The sequence below is a fragment of the Typopeltis vanoorti genome, chromosome 4 (assembly GCF_054136105.1).
Source record: "Typopeltis vanoorti isolate ZY-2024b chromosome 4, IOZ_Tvanoo_1.0, whole genome shotgun sequence".
Taxonomy (NCBI): Eukaryota; Metazoa; Arthropoda; class Arachnida; order Uropygi; family Thelyphonidae; genus Typopeltis; species Typopeltis vanoorti.
Genome location: NC_143552.1, coordinates 165,456,330 through 165,475,743, shown reverse-complemented (window position 1 = coordinate 165,475,743; position 19,414 = coordinate 165,456,330). Strand labels below are relative to the sequence as shown.

At 35.7% G+C, this 19,414-nt stretch overlaps 1 protein-coding gene across 1 annotated transcript in view; it reads right to left on the bottom strand.

The window, feature by feature from the left end:
* Nucleotides 1-1,025: 1,025 nt before the first annotated feature.
* The window catches only part of rudhira (breast carcinoma-amplified sequence 3 protein rudhira), a 532,797-nt gene continuing 514,408 nt past the window's right edge, over nucleotides 1,026-19,414 (bottom strand). Inside the window, exon 23 of the mRNA XM_090391579.1 lies at nucleotides 1,026-1,335. The gene's annotated coding sequence lies outside the window, so the exon portion shown is untranslated. The remainder of the gene's footprint in view (nucleotides 1,336-19,414) is intronic.

Below are 19,414 nucleotides of genomic sequence, written 5' to 3'. Positions count from 1 at the left end.
TGTTCAATATTTTTATTTTTCCAATACAGTAATCACTGGGAGTGAAACCCTTCGCAACATGAATTGCAATATATATTAGAAATTAAAATAAAGGCTATTTAAATTCATCATGCCAAACAATTGAAATTTAAGTTTTGAAACTGATCAGATTATGAGAATACAACTTTTGAGATGATCATCAGAATTACCTTGGTAACCAATGCCAAAGTTGTATTCTCATAAGCTCTTTGAACAGTTTCAAAATTTTTAAGTTAAACTATTTGGTGGTGAAAGAATATTGGATTTTAATCCTTTTATTTCAACAGCTTCATGATGCCACCTTCTAAGTATGCCTTCCAATAAGAAATTTTATACAAAGGTCCAACCATGAAATATTATAAAATCCTCAAACACATTCAACACATGAAGTATAGCAAAGACAGTGAAAAACTATCTTTTGTTTTTGTTCCTACAGATTTTTAGGATTACTCAATATAATAAACTAACTGTACAAGCAGGGATTTCATTTTTTATTCATCTGCTATGAATAAATAATTAAGACTCAAGAAGAATTTTGACAAAATGAGTTTTCTGCTTAACTAATCTGGTATTACTTACTATTTACAAGATCTCAAATACAAATCTCTGTGTGTGTTTATACACACACACACACAGTCATATATATATATATATATATATATATATATATATATATATATATATATATATATATATATATATATATATATATATATAGAGCAAGCTGTTTTAAAGAACACTTTTTTTTTTGATTAACTTATTTCTTCTAGTGATTTGATAAACAGAACAGCAAAATATGACAATCAGGAGGATAAAAATCAGAACAATATATTACATTATAAAGAAATTTCTCTTCATATATCAACAGAACAAAACACTGCTGTAAATAACTTTTCTTTTTTCTTTTTGAGTCAGTTTCTTTAACTACCAAAATGACAAATGGATAAAATATACCAAATAATTTATGCTTTATATCCATGTTATTTGAATAGTATCCAAACGCTATTTCAATTTCGACAGATGCTTGCATTCGTGTATTTATTGACACATAAACATGTCAAAGCCAATATAGTACTTAAACAAAAGTGCTCAATACCCATTATTAATTGGTACATAAATTAACTTATGAAGTTAATATTTTCAAGATCTGCATGATATGTAATAATATCTTTGTATTAACATCAAGGAATTTGTTGACATTTTGGAAATGTTTTTAATGAAAACATTTCTTGCAGATAAACTCTGAAATATATTTTACAATGACAAGGAAGCACATTTCAATTTGAAATCTCTCATCTGCTGAAACAGTAAGCAGTCCTAAAGAAAGAAAAATAAATAACAAATTAATACAAATTTTATAACTTAATAAGGAATTAATTTGAGGTTAATAAAATAAACTTTCAAAATGATGACTATTAAATAGACTAATCAACATGATGTTTGCTGAGGTTTTAACAGGCTCCTACATCTGCATAATAACATTCGTGTGCTTTATTATGCTAAATTAAAAAATTCTGAAGTACTGTATGCTCACAGATACGAGACCCTTCGACACTTCTGTGCATATCAGAAGGAGAATCCATTCCGATAACAGGGTAATCAATCCATCTTGTGGGAGTTATTTATTATTACACGTCGGAAAATTAACTTTTCTTTTATGAACATTGTAGTTTTTAAAGTGGTAACTATTTTGCTTGTATAACAGTTGGAAAATTTTACGTATAAAGCGTGTGATTTTGCATGTTGGTGACCAATTCACACATCAACTTATCTTTTTCCCCCTTCAACATGAATTGACTCTTCTTGGCAGGCTGCCAGACTAGGATCTCAGATCTGTGGTCAGACAGTAGAAAATAAATTATTCTTCTTGAAAAACAGTTTTAGAAATTCGTTGATTGGCTTTTGCATTTGCACATATATCACTGAAAATTTTATAAATCTACACATTTTAATTTCTAGTTCATCTATGAACTGTTTATCTACAAGACTATCATAGGAGTCCAATGTTTAAAATTCCATGCAACTAAGTATGTACTCTTTGCATTGAGTAGTGTAAGTATGCCAAGGGGTGCATTTTGCAGGAAGTCCTGTACTTATTTTTATAAAGTTATGTACTTATTTTTGTTGCATAAATGTTGCTATTATTTTTTATTTCACTGCTAAGAAATAGAAGACATCCAACCTCTCCTTGTTGACTTATTCATAAATTCTCTTTTATAACTGATATGAAAGAGAGGCACGACTGCCTGAATGCAAGAGTTGAAGAATGAGATGAGGCATATACAAAAATGATATACATGTGGTGGATACAAATGGAAGAGTGAAAGAATAAAATGAAAGATAGTAGAGAAAAAATGGCAAATGATTCAGGAATAGTGCTGTATGGAGATTCTGTTATTTAAAGCAAGAGGGTGCACAAGGCTCATATACAGAGGCTAATGACTTCACATCAATTGCCTTAGTATCCCATAATGCAAAGCACATCGTTATGGATATGTATAATGCTATGCATTATGGGAAGGGTCACCACCCAGAGACCAATTTCAACCTTTATTAGGTCTCATCAGCGGGAACCAGACCCAGAAGTGATACCAAGGTTGAAGTAACACAGAAGTCATACCTTATTACTAAAAAAAACTCTGGATTAGAGATAGATATTGAAAGTTTTTTTTTTATTATTACGGGCGACTAAAGAGATTCCTTAGACTCATCGAGGGAGGCCCAAACCATCACATCCACACAACTATACGACATTCTCACAGTATCCATCATACCTTGTCTTGAACTCACTCACCGTCATAGCACCCACAACAGACTCTGGCAGCTTATTCGACTCATTTACCACTCTAAAAGTAAAGAACCCAGCTCTAACACCCTTACTAGCCACACTCTTGCCCAGTTTCCATAGGTGTCCACTAGTTCTCCCACCACCAGTCCTGATGTCAAAAATATCCTCTGAATTAATCCTATAGAATCCCTTTAGCAATTTGAATGTCTCAATCATATCTCCCCTTTTCCGCCTATCAACTAATTTTTGCAACCCACAAATCTTCAACCTGTTATCATAAGGTTCATTCCATAGACCTGCTATCATCTTGGTCACTCACCTCTGGATCCTGTCCACCTCCTCCCCATCAAGAAGCAACCTAGGTGACCAAATCTGGGCACAGTAGTCGAGATGATGTCTTATCAAGGCTCGGCACAGAGATACAATAACTTGCTTGTCTCTGCTCTTCAAAGTATTTTTGAAACAACCAAGTGAGTTGATAAGCTGATTTAGCCACTTTTGCAATGTGCCCCCTAAACTTCATCTGCCTATCTACCAACACTCCCAAGTCCCTGGCCTCATCAATCTCCTGGAGTACAGTTCCACCAATGTGGTATACTGCTGCTAATCTTTTCAACACAAAATGCATAACCTTACATTTTGTCACATTAAATTGACATCCATTCTCCTTAGCCCAGAATTCCAATCTATCCAAGTCGTCCTGCAAGATTTTGACATCCTCTGCATTCACTATTGTCCTACCCAACTTTGCATCATCAGCGAACAAATGAACTGTTCCTCTTAGATCCTTCCCTATATCGTTAATGAACAAATTAAACAGCAGTGGTCCAAGAACAGAACCCTGCAGCACACCACTAGTCACAGGCCATCTTTTGGACTCTACTGCTGAATAAACTATTCTCTGATATCTCTCCATCAACCACCCACCTATCCATCTCACCAACCCTATATCCATTCCCATATGTTGTAGTTTATGGATTAGAATTCCATGTGGTATCCTGTCAAATGCCTTAGCCAGGTCCAGCAGTATCACTGTAAATCCATTACCCTTATCCAGTTCAGCCGTCAGTGTGTTATATAACTTGAACAAGTTACTGAGGCATGATCTACCCTTCGCAAAACCATGCTGTCCCCCGCAGTATCTCATTTTCATCAATCCATTCCTGTATTTTTCCCTTGACTACTTTCTCCAAGACCTTGACAACGACTCCTGATATGCTGATCGGTCGGTAATTTGCAACAGTAGTCTTGGATTCTCCTTTATGCAGTGGAACTATCTTCCCCTCTTTCCACACCTTCGGGACTACACCAGACCCAAGAGTAAGATTAAACAACGTAGTCAATAGCACTGATAATTCTTTAGTCGCTTCACGTAAGACCCATGCCAGTATACCATCCAATCCCACAGATGTATTCACATTAAGTTTCTGTAATAGACTATTCACCTCCACTTCATTCACCACAATCCCCATATAAACTAATGGTTCCTTCATTTTTTCAATGTCACCACCTGGATGATATAGTCTTGCAAAGTGCTTGCTCAGTAATTCCACTACATCGACTGATTCAGTGACCTCCTTACCATCGTCATTCCTTAAAATCATTCTGCCGTATACAGTTTTTTCTTGCTTGCAGCATATTGAAAGAACTGTTTGGGATTCTCTTTAGCTTGCATAGCTAGTTTCCTTTCATAATCCGCTTTGGTTTTTTTACTACACTCGTTACCCTTCTGGCCTGCACTTTATACACCGTTCGTGGGCTTGCAGGTCACCTCTTTCTTTAAATTCCCTCCACAGTTGTTTCTTTTTTTTTTGCAGCTCAAGCTTAATGGTGTTATTCATCCATTTAACCCCTACTTGTTTTACTATTCGGACCCTAGGTATACAATCAGCCATAACCTCCTGTAAATGCTCCTTGACCACTTCCCATGCTCAATCGACATCCAGCCCTTGCAGTTGTACATGCAATGGCACTGATCCAAGCAATCTCCTAAGCTTGTCATACTTGCCAGCATGGTAATTCCGCATATACCCTGTCTTAATCGAAAATTCCACACCTTTAGCCACCTCCCAGGTCAAGACCTTATGATCACTCTCACCAATAGGTGGCAACATGGTCATATTCATTACAGTCAAATTGTGAGATGCTATTACCAGGTCAAGCACTCTAACACCCCTAGTATTTTCAATTACATGCTGTCTCAGATAGTTATCCCTTAATAATTGAATAAAATCCATTACTTTCCTCACATGTGTCCTCTCCTCCTCCTTCCAATCAATGTTACCATAGTTGAAATCCACCATAATAATTACCCTCCTTCCACTCATTTCATCAATTTGTTTAGGCATACTATCTCCATCATCTACTCCATCACCTGGTCTATAGCAGCACCCAACTGTATATTTTATTCTGCCAGTCTCAATCTCACACCAAATAACCTCAAATGAGCTCTTTTCACTATCCTGCGATACAACTTCAATTCTCTTTGGCTGCAGTTCATCGGCGATCATCAATAACACCCATCCCCCCCATTTTATTCTCTCTGTCCCTCTTAAACACACTATAACCTACACATTCTATCCCACTAACTATATCATCTTCCGTCAGCCATGTTTCACTAATGCCAATAACCTGTGGCCAGGAAGAGTCAAGGCCAAAAATTCTTCCTTCTTGTTCCTAATACTCCTGGCATTAGTATACATGAAATGCAGTGATCCCTTTGTCCCACCCCTATCTTGATGCATTATTCTAAATATCCTATTCCCATTTTTTGTCCTTAGTACTGGCTCGGGTACATTATATACATTCTTACAATTCAACTGTCTCACTGAGTGTCTCACTTTTTTCACTTGGTTATACTATAAATTAAATACAGGGAGTCCATGGACTCATTAAGGGAGGCCACATACTACTCTCACCAGCTATCATACTTGTTCTTGAATTCATTCACACTGCTTGCACACACAACATCCAATGGCAGTAAATTCCAATCATGCACCACTCTATCAGAGAAAAATCTAGATCTTGCCCCCTTCTTAGCGGCATTCATTCACCAGTATACATGAGGATAATCAAGAGTGTCAATCAGTATTAATTAGAGTGATGTGTAACATGAAAATGGTAAACTAGACAACAAGACTTATTTGGTCTATGGTCCCACAAAAGATTATATTATTATTATTATTATTACTATTAATAGAGAACAGAGAGGGCGCTGTGTAGGCATACGAATGGTTGCATGGTTGTATCGCTGGTCCCGTTTTTATAGTTTTAATGTGGTTCTAACTCCTGTTTTTAATTTAAAAGTGTCATAAAGTAACTTTACTTGTCACGGTGAAGACAGTGACATATAATTCATCGAAATCAGCCAAGTGGAATCTAAAATCTGAGTGTGCTAAAAATTGAAGCGTACACCGCAGTTGATAACGAGTATAGAACAAACTACGTCGCCATCTTTGCAGCTGTCCAAAGGAAGAAAGGCGAGTCATGAAGTGCAACAAGTGTCAGAAGGAATTACCGTCTGACGGATGTTATATAACCTGCAGGAAATGCGATAGGAATCTTCACTTTACATGTTCCGGACTTTCAGAAACAACCTGGCAATGCAAATCCAATGCCAAACGAGAAGAATGGAAGTGCCTAAACTGTAGAGAGAACAAAGAAATGCCACCACCCACGACGCAACTGATTATGCCGGAGGCAGAATCGGATGATGAACTGAACAGACAACAAAACACCGGTGAGTCTTATAATTTGAGTTCCGTAAATTTATTACTAGAAAAAGGTTTAGAAAATATAAAAGCCAGCTTGGTAGATCTTGTGTCCAAGAACTATTTGATAAACAGAATAAAGAAATAACAAAAAAATTAGCGAATATGAAGAGTTTGTTCAATTTAATAATTCAAAAGTCGAAGAAGTCATACAAACGGTAAAAGACATTAAAACCAGCATTAACGCATTAACTGACAGGCAGCACAAATCGATAAAAGACACATCGGAATTTATTACTAGAAAAAGGTTTAGAAAATATAAAAGCCAGCTTGGTAGATCTTGTCCAAGAACTATTTGATAAACAGAATAAAGAAATAACAAAAAAAAAAAAATTGGCAAATATGAAGAGTTTGTTCAATTTAATAATTCAAAAGTCGAAGAAGTCTTACAAATGGTAAAAGACATTAAAACCAGCATTAACTAACAGGCAGCACAAATTGATAAAAGACACATCGGAACTCCGTCAAGAATTTAATTCCCTGAAACTACAATACGAAGTATTAAACCAACAACAACAACATAAAGAAGACCTTGTCATAAACGGTCTTCCAGAAACCGAATCCACAGAAAATCTCAGAGACGTAGTTTTAAAGTTAGGCCATGCAATTGACAACCCCCTACAGCATAATGATATTCAGAGCATAAATCGGTTTCCCAGGAAGAAGAGAAAACAAGGCTCGCCACGACCCACACCAGTCATAGTTTGTCTGACAAGCAAGGCTACAAGAGACAATCTTGTAAAAGCCAGCAGACTGAAAAAACCAGTAGTCAAGGATTTAAATGCATCACAAGACAATACGACAATCTTTCTATCTGAGTATTTAACACCTTTCAATCAGAATCTTTTGTACCAAGCAAGAAAAGAAAAAACAGAAAAAAAAGTATCAATTTTTATGGATCAAAGACGGCAAAATATTCTTGAGAAAGTCACAGACTTCGAAGTCTATACAAATAAAAAGCTCAGAAGATACAGACAGGTTGCCAGAGTGAAACAAAAGACTCCAATTTAGTTCAATAAGAAGATCTCAACACAACCAAAATGAATGGGAACCATCAGATAGATGCAATTACACCAGAATACATCAGTAATTGTACTTTCGAATCTCTTGATACATGGAAACAAAACACAATACAAGCGAGAGGTCTCTCAATCTTGCATATTAACATCAGAAGCATCCAAAAACTTTGGTTATTATTACAGGCTTATCTGAGGAATTACACTGATATTATTGATATATTGATTCTTACAGAAGTATCCATAACTAATGACGAAGCGACTGCTTTCCATATTCCAGGCTTCCAACAACATAGATCATGCCGCCAAACAAAAATAGGGGTTGGAATATTAAAATTTATCAAACAAAAATTAATAGCAAAAGAAACGGCCTATGAGTTTGAGCATGCTGAAACCCTCTGCCTCAAAATCATTAATACCACGAATACACAGCATCCCATAATACTAAATGCTATTTACAGGCCACCAAACCTAAACATGATAAAATTCTTGTACTAACTCAATTGCTGGCTTTCAAGCCAAGAAATATGCTCAACTGAACACCTAATGATAATTGGTGACATAAACATAAATGTTGCAAATGAAAACCAGAACAACACTGTACAATACCTAGACACACTATCCATGTATAATCTAATACCAACAATAACATCATGTACTAGAGAAGAAATATTCGGAAATACTATCACTGCCTCCTGTCTAGATCATATAAACGTCCGAGCACCACCAAATACTTACACTGCACCAGTCATAAAGTGCAAAGTGGCAGACCATTACTTCACTGCTCTAAACCTGCACACCAAGACAATATCCATGCAATGTCCCACAGAAGAAAAGCGACAGAAAACAATAATAGACGAAGAAATAGTCAACCACGAAATAAGAAAAACAGACTGGGAAAACCTGGCATCAGATTCAGCAGATATCTTATACAACAACATTAAACTCACACTGGAGGAAATATATAAGAAAGCCACAAAGAAAGTCCGAATTCGTTCAAAAACAACACAAAATTCTTGGATAACACAAAACTTAATCCTAGAAATTCACAGAAAGGACACTTTATGGAAAGAATTAAAGCGATATCCAAATAACACAGCTTTAAAAACTGAATATACGATAACAAGGAATCGCCTTACAACACAACAAAAACCAGAAAAAAAAATTTAATCAGCAATTACAGACCCATAGCAACATTACCAATTATCAATCAAATTATGGAGCGGATCATACTGAAGAAACTCGCAGCATACACTGAGATCTTTCATATTATCCCCAAAACACAATATGGTTTTCAGAAAAATAAGGGAACAACATCTCTCTTGGAAGACTACAGACGTAATTAATACCGCCTTAGACAAAAACAAAATCGCCATGGTAGTCTTTATAGATCTAACTAAAGCATTCGATACACTTACACATCAAACCTTGTTAGAAAAGATGAGGCATGTTGGAATAGACGGGCCTCTTCACAGGTGGTTTACCAACTACCTCCAAAATAGAAAGCATATCACATGTATTGGATCAAACCGAAGCAGAGAGCTACCAGTAACCTGTGGCGTGCTGCAGGGAGCTGTACTCTCCCCAACTCTATTCAACATTCACATGCACGATATTAATCAGTTACCACTCAAAGGTAAGATATTCCAATACGCAGACGACACAGTAATAATATCCATCCATAATAACGCAAGAATAGCCCAAACAAATATGCAACATGATATAAATCTGATCACAGACTGGCTGACGAAAAACTCCATACACCTAAACTCAGAAAAGACAAAATTAATGATATTCAGAAATCCACTGACTTGACCAGTTGATAACAAATATATAACCATCCAACATCCACTTTCCAACATAAAAAACACACAGAACAGCAAAACCACTACAATCACTCAGGTTGAAACAATACGATACCTTGGAATTTACTTCGATGCAGATATGAACTGGAATAGCCACATAAATCATCTACACAACAAACTCCAAAACAATAAGTGGCAAACTCTACAGGTTAAAAGACATAGTTCCCATACGCCTAAAAACACTAATATACAAAGCACTATGCCAAAATATACTAAGATACGCTATAACAACGTATGCTTTCTGTGCACCCTACAAATTAAACAGATTAATGTCGCTACAGTACAAAATGATAAAACTGATCTTTTGGGAACAAAGAGAAAATCACGACCTTATATACGTTGCAATGTCAGAACACAAAATATTGACAGCAAAACATTTATGTCACTATGCAGCTTTGCTAAAACATTATTTCGATGCCAACTACAGGACAGCTAGAAATACATACCGTATAACAAGACCACAGACTACTAATTATATCACATATAAATACAATAATCACTACGGAAAGGCCACACGAAACTTCTACATCCCAGACATGATAAACAAATTACCTTTTGAATACAGAAACCTTACAAACTACAATAGCCTGAAAAGAGCTCTAAGGGCATACTACGAACAAGAAACCCACACCCAAAATACCTTACAAACTTAATGAAACACAATATATTCGTTCAGGCTTCTGGTTGTTCAGCGACGCATCAAGATATTCCAAGTTATTGTGTGTGTGTTATGTGTGTGTGTGCAAGCGCGTGAATTTCTCAATCATAGATTTCATAGCTTCCCAACACAGCAAAAAAAAAAAAAAAAAAAAAAAACCCCAATACATAATAACCAACTGGTGTCATCCTCAGATAAGCTTACATATAAGCTTCGAGGATGAAAGCAAAGAAATTAGTTCTCACCCAAGATGTATCATATCTAACCAAATGCATGTAATGTACATATCACACGAAAACCAATGTATGTAATGTATATATTATATGTAAACCAATGTACGTAATGTAAATATCACATGTAAACAAATATAAGTAATGTATCATATGTAAACAAATGTATGCAATGTATATAATAATTGTAACAAATGTATGTAATGTATATAATAACTGTAGCAAATGTATGCAATGTTAAAAAAAAAAAAAAAATTCTTTTAAATGAGTTTACACCGTATGTTTGTGAGAATAAGGAAACATAATATTTAGATTGCATATGTGTAAATACTGTTGTATAATAACACCTTTTCAAATTTCAAACTTGAAAAAAAGAAAAAAATAGTAAACTACAACATGTAATATTATCCAACTTATGTAACTCTGAACAATATAATTGTAAATTATTATTATGATTGTTATATATATAAAAAAAAAAAACTGTTATCATCATTACTATTTAAATCTCATTATATGTAGCACAAAGTGCTGAACCTTGTAAAATAATATACTGAATAGATGATCATTGTACATATGTAAATATTTGAAAGAACAAAAAAAAAAAACTCGGGGAGGCAGAGATTCATTGAGGGAAGCAATTAATTACCTGCATCAGCTGTAATACCAGTTCTTCAATTCATTCACACTACCTTCACACACACCACTTCCAATGGCGATCCAATCATGCACCACTCTATGAGATAAAAATCTAGCTACCCCCCCCCCCCACCACCACCTTCTTGATGGCATTCATTCTCAATGAATGAATGCTGAATATCAGTATGTAATATCATTTCAGCATGTAATATGATATCTGATTTAATACATCAGTGCTGTGTGGTTATCTCACACACGACACTGATGTGCTATAGGTTCTTCTACCTCATGTGTGTGTGTGGGATAAACATAAAAACTCCCCTTTGCATCTCTCTCTCTCTGCTATATCAGAATCACTACAAAACTAAGAGATCAGATCTGCACAAGATAATCCAAGTGAAGTCTTCTCAAGGCATTGTAAAGAGGCAAAATAACTTCCTTATCTTTACTGTCAAGGGTTGTTTCCATTGATTATCCACACAGCTGTATTTGCAATTTTGTGATATGGCCCTGGAACTTCCTGTCTACTAAAACTCCAAGATCCTTAGTCTGATCAGTTTCTTCTAACTAATTCCACTAATATAATATGACATTGGATATCTAATCACGACAAAGTGCATGACTTTATATTTACTGACATTGAACTGACATCCATAATTACCCTGCCTATTTTTGCATCATCAGCAAACAGATGTATGTTTCGTGTCAAATCCTTCCCAATGTCATTAATGCATAGCTCAAACAAGGACTGATCCTTGTGGCACACACTTGTTATCTTAAATCTTACAGACATCCTGTAAATACCACTTTTTGATATCTATTAGTATCCTCTTATCCACACTAATATTTTATAATCCAATGCCATATTCTCCAATTTATTATTATTATTATTATTACGGGCAACTCCAAGGAGGCCTTAGACTCATCGAGGGAGGCCCTGAACATCATGTTCATCAGAGTGACGGAGTTAGGATAGTGAGTCTGTTGCAGTGGTATGACAGAGAAAAGTTTAGAAGGAGGGCCATAATCACAAATGACTTTATGCGCAGGTTATGCAGACGGTGTGCTGTGGAGTGAGTTTGATGGGCAAAAGGATTTGTACAAGATGGATGGCTTACGTTTGAATGGATTTGGTGTGCAAAGGCTGGAAAAAGTGTTGCTGAGTGAAGTGAGAGTGGATGTGCAAAATCAGGGAAACTAGAACTATTAAGGAGGGGAGGAAGTGGATATGCAGACATCAGTGAGGTAATTGAGTTAAGAATGTTTATAACGTGCCCGAGCCAGTACAAAGGAGAAGAAATCAGAATGGGATAGCTAGTATAATGCATCAAGATAGGGGTGGGACAAATGGACCTCTGCATTTCATGTATACTAATGCCAGGAGTATTAGGAACAAGAAGGAAGAATTTTTGGCCTTTCCAAATAGGTTTTTATTAATTTTAATTTGGAAAATGACCTTTCTGCTGATGCGACCATAACTGGACAGGTCAATAATATTTTAAATGTCATAGTAATATTTGCATAAATATCCAACAAATTATTTGCAATTATGAATTTTAAAATATTAATGGGTGCATCTTCTGGAACAATATTTCTAAAAATAATTAATTCATTGTAAAATTCAGATTCATCAATATCTGTATTTAATTTTTGATGCAGCTGTTTGCAGCAAAATTTTCTGTCATTTTCATTTCATTTTTCTTATTAATTTCCTATCATTAAGATATCCAAATGATTTTTGGTGAATTTCATACAATTCAAATATTTTTTTGACAGACTATAGAGCAGCATCTAAAATGACAAAAAAGAAATTTATCCTAAAATTATCTTTGTTATCACCTATGTGTGATTCATCAGGCTTTTCATAATCATAAAATACTTTTCTTCGATGTACTCGACTTTCTTTAAATTTAATTTCTATTGCTAATAGATTCGACAGTTCTTTAGCAATCTCAAAACACCTATCAAATCCTGATATTCTCTGCTCTTCAAAGTACTGCACTATCTCCACTTGGGCCTGGCTCCCACTAAAGAGACCTCAATAAAAGGTCGAAACTAGTCTGGGTAGTGGCCCTTCCCTTAATGCATAACATCATACATATCCACAAGGAGATGTATTTTGCATTATGGGGGATACTGAGATGGGATTGATGTTAGCTTGCTCCACCTTTGCAACGAGTTGCCTGGTGTTGTACCACCTTACCCCAGTCCTGAAGATACTTTCAGGTGCAAACTTTGTTTGCTCACACTTGGATAAAGGATTAAACTAAATTTATTATAGTCTAACCAAGTGAAAAATAAGTATTGAAAGTTAATAAACTTTCAATACTGCACTAACTCTTTAATATGCTTAGTTGCTACATCTATGGGAATTTTTGCATTTTGTAATACTTTACTTACTAAATTAACTTTTGACAAAAGCTCATACCAAATTACAAGCCTTAGTATAAACTCAAATGAATCTATTTGTTCATATATTGAAACCACTTCTGCTTCGATAGTATTATTCGATGCAGTTTTAAATAATTCTTTTAATCATTTAAAAATTCTGGAATTTGAAAATGTACAGCTCTAACTAATTCTATTCTACATTCCCATCTTGTATCACATAACGGTTTTGGAGTTAATTGTTTAACAAATTTCTTTAATAAGACAACAAATAATGTATATATTTTTTGTATAACATTAAAAAAATTTATTGCTATAATTGATGATTTTGCGACGACATCCCCTAAAATCAATTTTAAATTATGACAAGGCACAAGGAGTATAAAATGCCTTTTCGTTTTCATTTAAAATGCAAGCACTAACTCCCTTATATACTCCTTTCATATTCGCTCTGTTATCATACCCTTGCCCTCTGCAATCTGACAATTTAAGATTTAATTTATTCAAAAGTAATTTTATATTTTCATATATACCTTTACCAGTAGTGTCATTAGTTGTCAAAAACATCAAAAAGTGTTCGCAAATTTCAATATCTGCTTCAATATATGTAAAATCTAAAAATTACTGAAATTTGCTCCTGATGACTAACATCAGGAGTACAATCGAGAATTATAAAGTTCTGTTCACTATTATCAGAACTTTACCCTCCTCTGCTACGAGTTGCCCTAGTGTTGAACTATGTGCTTTAGCATACGCTACAATCCGCTAAAACTTTTATAGTTTGTTATATTCAGCGTGAAACTCTTTGATTTCTATCTTTGAGTTTCTTATTCGGCTTTAAAACAATGTGGGATTTAATATCCCCTTAATTTCAATAATGTTTGCAGTGCCGAAGTGAAGCCTATTGGCTCTTTATATTTATGTAGAAAACTCTTTTGTGAATTTAACTTGATCTGTTTTTTTTTTTGGGATTCTAGATTTGCAAAGAATTTTTTTGTATTTGGAAAATATCGGAAGGTATTGGAAATAATGTCACGATTAAAAATTGGTAATTTAGCATCGAATGCTTTGATTAAATCAAACATGACAATAATTGTCTTGTTAACACCTTACAGTTTAACATTTAATTCAATTAAATGTAAACACAAATCAGTAAAAAACATTAATTTCGAAAGCCATTCGACATTCATTAACTGATTGTATTTTTCAATGATTTTCTCATTATGTAAAAAAAAGTCTCACTTCATCTAAACACTCAACAAATCTTTGAAGAACTTTCCCCCGACTTAACCATCGGACGTTGTTGTACATAGGTAAACCATTGTACACCGAGTTTACCTCACTTAATAATTCTATAAGTTTTTGTTTATTTAAAGTGTGTGCCGATATAAAATTGACCAATTTTGTTACAATGCTCATAATATCATCCAGTGGCTTGAAACTAGCCTTTGCGCATAAAACCTGTCAATGTATAATACAATGAAAACCCAGAACTGAATGTCCAATACATTTGTTAAATAAATTGACGAACTCATTTTCCTCTCCAGTCATACTGCGAGCACCATCAGTAGTTACTGATACAATTTTGGAAGGATCTATATCTCTTTCAGCAAGTGCATTTACAACTGCATTGTAAATGATGTTAAACTTATCAATTCTTCTTTGATATTATTCCCAACAGAATAACGAATAAAAATTGCTAAACGAGCTGATCAAGTTATGTCAGTACTCTCATCAAGACAAAGAGAAATTAAACCAGAAGATTTTATATCTATTTTTTGCTGATGAGTTATATTTTTAGCCATTTCTATGATTCTATCTTAGAAATGGCTAAAAATTGTGGGCTCTCTTAACCAAGAGAGCCCACAATCTTTGTAAGAGTTTAATGCCTATTACCAAGAGAGCCCACAATCTTTGTTCCAGTGGAACCACCCTCACTACTGAGCTTAACCACATACACAGCACTTTCCTCTCCAATGGCTACAGCGAACACAGTATCAAAAAAATAATCAGTTCCTCCCCCATTCCCCGTCCTTCTCGCCAACAAGATTTTAAAAATGCCATCACCATACCCAACATCCGTGGCATTTCTGAAAAAATAGCCAAGATACTAAAAAAGTACAACCTACACACAGCATATAAGCCCCACCGCAAACTTGCTACTCTTATCCGTTCTACGAAAGATCAGCTCCCTCCTCTCTCTCTGCCTGGAGTTTACAAAGTACCCTGTTCCTGTAAGTTGGCGTACTTTGGACAGACAGGCAGATCAGCATCCATCTGCCTGGAGGAACACAAGTCTTACATCTGTAAACACAACTATGGCCATTCAGGCTTGGCTGACCATGTTTTGGACACCACCCACAGGGTATCATGGAAGAAAACCACTATGCTCCACCACAGCAAATTCAAGAAAGAGAGACTTTTCTTAGAAGCAGCAGCAGCAGCTCTCAGAAACCAACCAAATCTTAATAAATACGGTTGCATTAAGCCTCCGAAGATTTGGGAAACACTCATCCCCAGAGGTCCCACCTTACATTCCAGGCCACCTACTACCGCCCTTACAGGGCGCGCCACCTAGATAGGACTTTAGTGTCACCCACGTGGTTGGGCTTAGTATTGTATGATATTTGTGTGCATGTTACATTAATTGTTTTTGTAATCCCCATAGATGTCCTAGTGACTAGGATGAAATATAGGAAGTATTAAATTCTATTTTAATTCTTTTTGAGTGTCGTAAAAAATCCATTAGGCCTCCAACATGATATCCTCACAGCACTTAAGCCTCTACACATGGCCACTATTTTCCCTCTTTCATGTCTACCTTCTTCTTTTCAGCCATTTTCTGTCCACTGCTGGAGAAAGGCCTCCTCCAGTTCTTTTCACCTTTCTCTGTTCTTGGCAATGGTTGACCAATTTTCCCCAACAAATGACAATTCATCACTCCACCTTCTTTTAAGACATCCTCGGCCTCATTTCCCTTCTTTTGAAATCCAGTTCATTAGTATGGTGGTCCATCACTCATCTTCTCTTCTGGATAAATGTCTGGCCCATTTCCATTTTAGTCACTTATGGTGAAGAATGATGTGAGTCTGGCTTCTTATCTAGGTGTTTCGCTTCTTATCTTTTAATGTGATGCCTAGCATCAACCTCTCCATTTTTCTTCGAGTTTTTGTTAGTTTATTTGCCAGTGCTTTTATTAGCGACCAAGTTTCACAACCATATGAGATGACTGGAAGTATACACTGGTTAAATGTCTTCCTTTTTTAAACAGAGTGGGACATCATTGTTTTGAAAAATGCTTTTCAATTTTCTGAATGCACTCCAGGCAAGTTGAACTCCCCTATTTATTTCATTTTGGAGTCCACAGTTTAGATCAATGAGATGACCTAAGTATGTATATGAAGAGACTCTTTCCAAGAAATTGTTTTCTGTTATTATGTTTTTTGGTGTTACAAAATGATTAAAATTTTTTTTAGTTTTTTCTCTGGTTATTTTTAGACCGACTTTTCTGCTTTCATGATATAGGTCTTCTGTCATCATATTAAGGTCTTCTGGAGTGCTTGCAAAAATTATGATATCATCTGCATATCTTAGGTGTGTTAAGTTTCTGTTATTAATTTTCATACCAAGGTTTGTCCAGTTTATATTATAAAGATAATTCCCCTGCTATCATCACAGCACTACCCCTTCCTTTCTTGTCTTTTCTATTCTCGCAAAAAATACTGTATCCTTCCATTTCTATTCCCATTAGAATATCATCTTCATTCAACCATGTTTCACTTATTCCAATTATTTTGGGGTGAATAAACTATTGCAAGAGATTTTCCAAAATGAATTTAATAAAGGGGATCCTGATTTCGTGGTTAAGATATTGATCAAATGAGGGTAATATGATTTATGCAGACTAACATGGATTTGTTAAAGGGTGATGCTCTTGTTTTAGTAATTTGGTTACCTTTTACAATAGAGTAACAATAGATGAAGGTAAGGCATATACTCTGTTATTTTTTGGGATTTTTCCAAGGCATTTGACAGGGCACCACATGAGAAGTTGATTTTTAAGTTGCATCATATGGGTTTGGATATCAGATTAGTGGATTGGCTCTCTGAATTGTATATGGAGGAGCAGTATCGGGGGGGTAGGAAGGTTCCAAGTGGAGTTCTACAGGGTGAACCCTGTCCTGGAACCATTGCTGTTCAATCTATGTCTATGATATTGTGACTGGGCTACTGGGAGATGTTCAGTTGTTTGCAGATGATGTGAAGCTTGGGAGGGTTATTATAACAGTGCTGATGGTTTGGCTCTTCAAGAGGACTTCAATAAGCTGGAAGGGTGGGAAAAGGCAGTATATCAGTTTAATGCAACGAAATATAAGATTTTAAAATTTGGGATCAACAGACGGGATGTTTCATACTTACTGGGTGGAGTTATACTGGAAGAAGTGGAGGAAGCAAGGGATCTTGGGATAATTGTAGATAGAAATTTAAAATTCTGAGATCATATTGCAAATGTTGTGAAGACATCTCAGAAAGTTGCAGCAATGTTGAGGAGAACAATGACCGCGAGAGATAATTGTGCTGGCCCCGCCGCATAAAACTTTGATCAGACTACATCTGGATTTCTGTGTTCAGATCTGGTCACTGGGATTTGAAGGGAATGAAGCAACTTTGGAGAAGGTGCAGAGACGGATAACAAATATGATGTCAGGACAATGTTGATTATGGGGGTGGACTGAGGGCATGTGGACTGCATAGTTGGGTGAATAGAAGGCAAGGTGGGGGAGATATGATTGAGACATTTAAGCTATTGTAAGGTTATTATTGCATTAACATTGAGGAGAGTTTTCATATGGTAGAACAGGGGAAAGGAACCAGGACAAGAAGCCATCCCTGGAAGTTGCAAAAGGAGATGGTGAGTAAAAGGGTAAGTAGTAAGGTTTTTGTATGGAGAGTGGTAGGAGCATGGAATGCATTGCCTGAGAGCATGGTGAACATGCAGACAGTGGATGATTAAACCAAGGCTTTAGCTACGCTATGTTGATGATGTGTTTGCTATTTGGCCCAGACACATTGGATACTTTCTTAGCACATTTAAATAGCCAACACCAAAAAATACACTTTACAATGGAACTGGATGCTAATGATTGTCTGCCCTTTCTGGATACACTAATCATAAGTCTGCCAGATGGTTCCTTATCATTTTCAGGAACTAGAAATATTTCAGAAATAGAAAACCCAGACATACAGGCAGATATTTACACAAACAATCACACCATCACCCATCTCAACAATATGGCATTCTAAAAACACTAACCCACAAAACTAGAGCTATTTGTTCCGATGACAGTGCTGAACTCACTCACTTACGTCACACCTTCTTGGCCAATGGCTATAATCCCCATAAGATAAACAAAATATTAAATGCTCCCCAGAAATCCCCCCCCACTACTGTCTACCACAGAAGACTACAACAAAATGTCACCATCCCATACATTAAAGGCTCATCTGAAAAGATATTTTCAGATGTGCCTGTGAAATGTACCTGTGTATGTGAAATTGGCAACTCTCATCCATTCACCTAAGGACAGAATCTCTCCGTTATCACATTCAGGAGTCTATGAAGTGCCTTGTTCATGTCATCGAGCCTACTATGGACAGACAGGAAGAACTGTGGACATCCGCCTCAGTGAACATAAAAAATATATCTGCCACTATCGCTAAGGCAAGTCAGGTCAGGTCTAGCACACCATGCTCTAGATACCCCTGCACACAGGTTCGATTGGAAAAAAAAAGTGCTGCACAGAAGCTTTTACAAGTCAGAGAGGTTGTTCCTGGAATCAACAGAAGCCTTAAAACATACTCCAAACCTCAACAAGTATGGCTGCATATGTATAAATTTGCCAAAGATTTGGGAGACAGCCATCTTAAGACCACACTAATACTTGCTTTCTCTCTGGTTTTTATTTATTTATTTATTTTTTTTTTAAATTTTTTGTGTTTGATTTTTATTATTTTTCTTCATTTTTTTTCAATATAGATCGTGCT